The 6434-nt window shown below is 42.4% G+C and overlaps 1 pseudogene; it reads right to left on the bottom strand.

Annotated features, from left to right (window-relative positions):
• Positions 1-2085: 2085 nt before the first annotated feature.
• On the bottom strand, positions 2086-2941 carry LOC103293003 (small nuclear ribonucleoprotein-associated protein N-like; annotated as a pseudogene).
• Positions 2942-6434: the final 3493 nt, after the last annotated feature.

Below are 6434 nucleotides of genomic sequence, written 5' to 3'. Positions count from 1 at the left end.
ATTTTCAGAGAAACTTCTTCCAGGCCATGTCTCCTTGGAAGGGAGAAAGTGCTGGATAATGTTTATTGTTATCTTATACCATTATATGTATTACATATTATATGGCATTACACATTATGTACATGTTTGGAACATAGAATTATAACATTGTACATAGTAATTATTATCATCGTAAGCTACAATTTATCTGCAAAGCCTCTTAACATCACTCCCTTTTGATTTGAATCCCTTCAAACATGCTTAGAGCTACGAAGCAAAGGTATACAGCTTAATGAGTGGTTATAAGAGTACTCTCTGTTTTCCTTCTTTCATACTTTTCTCCTTCTCAATCTTTTAAACATATCCTAAATTTATCCCCCCTACTCCCACCCAACCACTCCGCAATTAAAAAGCATTCTCTTTGAGAACATAGGGCTCACTGTGGATTTCCTTTTTTTCTCCTGGTTAGCCCCACAGTCTCTAAACATCGCTTAGGAAGTTTATGCCAGTAAAAGTTGAAAGAATAGCTGATTAAAGTTTACAAATATCCCGGTTACTCATTCACTTAGCGCATGGCCACATGCCTGGCACCAGCGATGCCCTAGTAAACATGACTCAGCTCTGTCCTTTAGGACAATCACGCAAGAGAGCAATATAAACAGGGGTCGAGGGCGGATATAGGACGTCATTGTTATGGGGTTATTGCAGAGGCCAGGGCAGGCTTCCTGAGCGTGACAGGATGGGCAGCCGTGAACTGGGCAAAAGAAAGAAAAGTAGCACTTCAGGAAGTGGAGCAGTATGAGATGGCCTGGTTTGTGCAAGAACATGACAACCCAGTGTTCCCACAGCCTAAAGGGCATGCAGAGTGGCAAGACTTGAGACAGAATAAGACAGGCGTGTCTTCTGCGTCCCTTGCGTGCCCAGGCTGTATCTTGTGGAGCGAGCGGTAAACACTGACGGGTTTTGACCCTGCCAATGCTTTCAAATTTAACTGCTTGACTTTTCCTGTTTCTATTCACCTTTTCCTAGTGACTATAGTATCGAGAATAGACTCTTGGCTCTGCTGAAAATGTGCGTTCCTGCGAAACTGGAGCCCCTGGGGAGCAAAACGAAGCTGTTGGCATTCCCTCCTTGCCTTCTGCCTCTGGATCGGAGCTTACAGTGCCCTGCCGGTTCTCCCCTGGCAGGTGCTGGCTTCTTTGGGGGCCTCAGGGCCTGCCTTTTTCTCTTTTCACTTTTTTTTAAGTCATCTGTCTTTTTTTTGCTCTGATCAAGTGAGAAGTTCCTGAAGTTTATCATGTCTCATTTTCCTTGTTGCTGGTTTAAAAGAAGATTTCTGACCTTAAGTATGATTATTCTATTACTAATGAGGAAATCAATCATGCAAAACACATTTACTTATTATAAGATAGGCCTTCTCTTCAACAGTCACTTCAGAAACAAGGATTACTTGGACTTTAGCTAAAGTTATACACCCTTATTCAATAAATTATTATTTTCTTTCTTCATGGGGATTGAATTAAAGGGAAATTTCTGTTAATATTATCTTCCATGTTGTCATTGCAGTTGGCTTTGTTTTCCTCGGGATTTTTTTTCTGTTGTCATATATTTGTATGTAATAACAGCCTTTTATTTATAATTTCTCATTTCATAGTTTTTATTCTTTTATTTCTTAAAATAGGTGTTCCCATTTCCTTGGAGCAATGAATTTTTAAAGTCTAGCATGTGTCATTTAACATTCAGAGTCCTCCCCCAACCCCCAATTTTTATTAAAGAAGTAAAAGGTGAAATGGGAGAGAAAGGGTTCCAGGAGTGATTTCTGTGTAGTGCTATCACACACTAATTATAATGTACACTTTTAACTAGGAAAGCAAACTCAGCTGCGTTTTCAGGTTATTACTATTAATTGTTTCCAGAAAGTTCTTTAGATATTAATCATTAATTTTGAATGAAGGGATGCAGTTTCTATATTTTTTTTTTTACAGCTTAATTGATCTATTTATTAGTGAATGTTAACGTAGCAAAGAGGGGACAAAAGCTTACAAACACTCTACATAGATTCACAAGATGCACTGCAGGAAAAAGTGACTATGGATCGGTGGTATCCTAGGGTCTTGGTGGGTGCATTCCTGGGTGGACCTCTAATTCCTGGTGGAGGGGGGTCTCATTTATGGAGGGGGCATGCTTGTTGGCGTCCCTCGAGCAGGGGAAGCCCAATGGGTAGAAGAGCCTTAATGCCTGGAGGTGGGGTTACTCAGCCTACAAGTGTGGGGGCTCCTGCAACGCCGGCACTGGTCACAACTGAAGCAGCCACTAGTGTGTCTCTTCTCTGTGGAGCCATTACCTGCTGGGATGGTCCCCCAACCCTCTGACAGGATCTGCTAACCCAGCAGGAGCCTGGGGAATCGGAACACCGGCAGCCAGTGGCCCTGCCGACCCCAGGGCCTCCTGCAGCTCCTGCAAGTGGTACAACCGCAATGCCAGTATCTCTGGGGGGCGGTCCCTCCACAGTCATGGACACCACGTTCTCCTCGAGGCAGCAACACCAGACTCAAAGCCCGCTTTTCTTCACACTCCGGCTGCTTCGCATTCTTTGGCTTGATCTTCCTGAACTCATCCTGGTCACAGAGGATCAAGTTCATATGCTTGTCAAAAGCCTTCCAGGCCCTAACCGTTTTGGCTCAGCGGAGAGAGGTTTGGCCTAAGGACTGAAAGGTCCCAGGTTCGATTCAAGTCAAGGGCATGTACCTTGGTTGCAGGCACATCCCCAGTATGTGCAGGAGACAGCTGATCGATGTTTCTCTCTCATCGATGTTTCTAACTCTCGATCCATCTCCCTTCCTCTCTGTAAAAAAATCAATAAAATATATTAAAAAAAAAAAAAAGCCTTACGGGTGCTGTCTTGCAGGGTGCATCTCATTCTATAGTCGATGTGCTGCAGCATCTTGCTGCTCTTTCCCACAGTCACAGTTGCTGTTCCACCAAACCTGACGTCCACAGTAAAGTTTCAGGAACCTTAAGAACTAAGGGAAGGCTACAGACAAAGGTATGATGTGGGTTCTGCTACAAACCATGCAACCTGGGGCAGAAGTTCCAAACGGCCTGGTTTTTCAATTGGAATCAGCTTCCCGGATGTTCCAACACAACTTTAACCGCCTCTCGGTGTCCTGGCTAAGAACACCTGCCTCAGTTCTGCCTGGAAGCCCACCACAGGTCTGCTGCCGCTGAGATCGCCTTGGGTACAGCTGATGGTCAGGCTGGCAGTGCTGGGCATGACACCATGACTTAGCTGGTGGGGCTAAATGATCTGAAGCAATCACATTTGTTGCTCCCCAAGACCATCATCACACCAAAGTCGTTCTCTACGCCCACACCCAAGCCTGAGAAAGTAGCAAATTGCCCCTTCATGGTTTCTTTTCCTCTCCGTGATGCTCCGTGATTGTAACCTGACTTCACCTGAATGAGATAGTTGCAGTGAACTATACCTCCTTAGGGTGGACTCATTCTCGGGTATTTTGTCTCTTCTAACCCTATTTGACCACTTGAACGTGAAGCCACACTTTAGCTTATTGCAAAATACTCTGACCACCAGGCTGGTAGACTTTATGGAATAACTAGAGGCCTGATGCACGAAGATTCATGCAAGAATGGGCCTTCCTTCCCCTGGCTGCCGGCACCGTCTTCGCTCTGTCCGGAGCCTCCTTTCTGCCTTTCCACGCTACCCAGAGCTGAGAGCGGCTGGGGCGGTTCAAAACACCTGCGTCATCACCATGGCGACAATGCAAGCATCCTGCCCAGGCCCTGGCCATTCAGCACCTGCATATGCAAATTAACCCACCATTTTTGGTTAATTTGCATAATCACTCCTGATTGGCTGGTGGGCGTTGTGAAGGTACAGTCAATTTGCATCTTATTCTTTTATTAGTGTAGATACTCCAACTTCTGGTCCAGAGCTTTATTCTTTCTCCCATTTGGCATTATCATCTATTAACATAGTTTTGTTTTTTGTGTCCACAAGGCTAAGTTGATACAGTTGACATGTTTGATAAGAAGAATCACAGGATATAATAGTACCACAAAGCTCAAGGTTTAAGATTTTTCCATGTCTTAAATAATAATTTCTTATTAGGTAGTATTTTCATATAACTCAATTTTTATACTTATCTCCTTTTAATTGAATTATTTACTCTATTTCTGTCCCTCAAACTAGATTGTGAGTTCCTTCAAGCAGCGATCATATTTTATTCATCTTTGATGCCCCATCCCCATAAGATCTAATACAAACTGTTGAGAGCTGTTTAGCGCATATTCACGGTGTCAAGTAAATTATAGCAGCAGCAAATATATTGACTTGGAACCAGAATCATGCTATAAATTCAGAAGTATTTACTTTTTTTTTTCCCTTTGAGAACTCAGGATCTTTTTAAAGTGCTAATTTGCAGTTTGAAGCTGTTTAGGTGAAAAACACAAGAAGCAGCAACAAAAGAGACGAAGCAGGCACTTTTGGGTATTATAATTACACCCAAAGTTTGTTTTTATTATAGTTCTTCAGGTTTAATCATGCTCTGGATTCTGTGAAATGTCATAGAATCACAGGATTGAGAAGGTCTCAAAAGGTCTTTTAGTCTCTGTCTCTAAGGAGCCAGGAGTTTAAACTTCTGCAAACATTTGCTTACCCTATAGTTTTCTTTCAAAATATCCAGAAAAGAAGGGCAATAGAGGTCCAAACTTTTTTTGAATAAATAATGTTTTATTTGTGTCTCTTTTGGTTATGATTTAACCATCTGATATATCCATACTCCCCAGCTCTTCCTTTTCTTGCCACTTCTGGGAGTTTTCTGTCTCTGATCTCTTTCTCCTCTTTCCAAACAGAACTTTAAATTCATCACTTCGCCCCTGTACAGAATAGCTGAGCAATCAATTCTTGTTTCTTGAGAATGTGCCTGTAGAATGTGGGTGTTTCTCACCTTTGACCAATAGTGGTTAATTAAGACATTTATTTCAGGACAAACATAGTGCATTCCCTAGCGGGGATTTCAGTGACTGATTTTTCTTCGTCTCATGTACTTTTTTTTTTCTATATAAATGTCTCCTGCCATTCATTTTTTCACCACAGTGCTTCCTTTCAGAAAAATGTAATGTAACCTTATTTCCTCTCTTTTTCATCCTCTGCTTAGGTCAACGCCCATCATCTAGGTTTAGACTCAGAGCTGATTATGGGGTTCTAAAAAAGGCCAGACCACTCCAGATTGTAGCATTCGTGAGCAGGTGAAAGTTGGTGAATCAGTCCCTGGGATTTGCCAAATATCACCATTTTCAATGCAAACTATGTTTTGTCATTATTATTTTTAAATGTTCACCCGTTTTCCATCAGATATCTAAGTTTTCCAGCATGTCCATTTTGTTTTGTTCTCAGCCTTGGTAGATTAGGGCTGTTTGTTTTTTTCTACTCGTCAAAGCCAAAGTATTCCAAGGGTTAACATAGTGTATGATTTTCTTTGGTCCATTCAAGACATGGAGATTGTACCAACTCTGATCATTTGGTTGTGGACTTCCTGTTCTGCTGCCTTGAGAAAGACTTTTGATAGACATGGTGATAGGAGTACCATGCAGTGTGCTAAGGGAGCAGCATAGGAGGGGGATTTAGATGTGAGGAAACGGGAAGGCTTCCTAGAGAAGGGGAACTATCTGGTGTCCTAAAGCCAAGAAGGAGAAGGACAGGTGAAGAGCACAGGGTGGTAGAGGAAGAGAGTTCTGGGAAAATAGGATGACGAGTGCAAAAGCCCAAAGGTGAAAGAGAACATGGCCATGTTCAGGCAAACTTGTGTCTTAAGCATTGGACACAAGGCTGGGTGGGTAAAGGATGAAAATGAAACAGGGTATAGACTTTTGTCATCTTGAGCCTTTAACTCAAGTTAAGAAAATGAAGAATGATGGAGAACCACTTAAAGAAAGGGGAAACATTATTAATTGTATTTTAGAGGACTTGCTATGGTGTGAAAAACTGGAGGCAGTGGGACTCCAGTAGCTGGATGTAGCAATAACCCAATAGAGAGAAGATTGTGTCCTGGACTGAGTAGGGAAACAATGAAGTGAAATTGAAAAATATAAATAAAGTAAAATGGACAAATGAGATGGAATGCCCTGACAGTCCCATCACATTTGTGATTAAAATGATACAAGACTTAATCCTAGCCAACGGAATTAGGGCTGTAGCAAGCTTTTGGGTGAGACACACTGAAGAGCAGGAGTTCCTTGGTTTCTTTGGTTGACAACTTCCTTCCGAATAACCATTGTCTAGAAGCAGAGGGATCAGCTTTATGGGACAAGAGATTCCTGCCTTGCATGTGTTCTTGGATTGGACAGCCATCCTGCAGTAGAGGAAGTGTCAGCCCAGATGAATCATTGATCTCAGTGCTGATCAAAACACACCTGAACCATGGTGACTAGAAGTA

This window comes from Eptesicus fuscus, chromosome 13 (genome assembly GCF_027574615.1).
Source record: "Eptesicus fuscus isolate TK198812 chromosome 13, DD_ASM_mEF_20220401, whole genome shotgun sequence".
Classification (NCBI taxonomy): Eukaryota; Metazoa; Chordata; class Mammalia; order Chiroptera; family Vespertilionidae; genus Eptesicus; species Eptesicus fuscus.
This window is presented reverse-complemented; position numbering and strand designations above follow the sequence as displayed.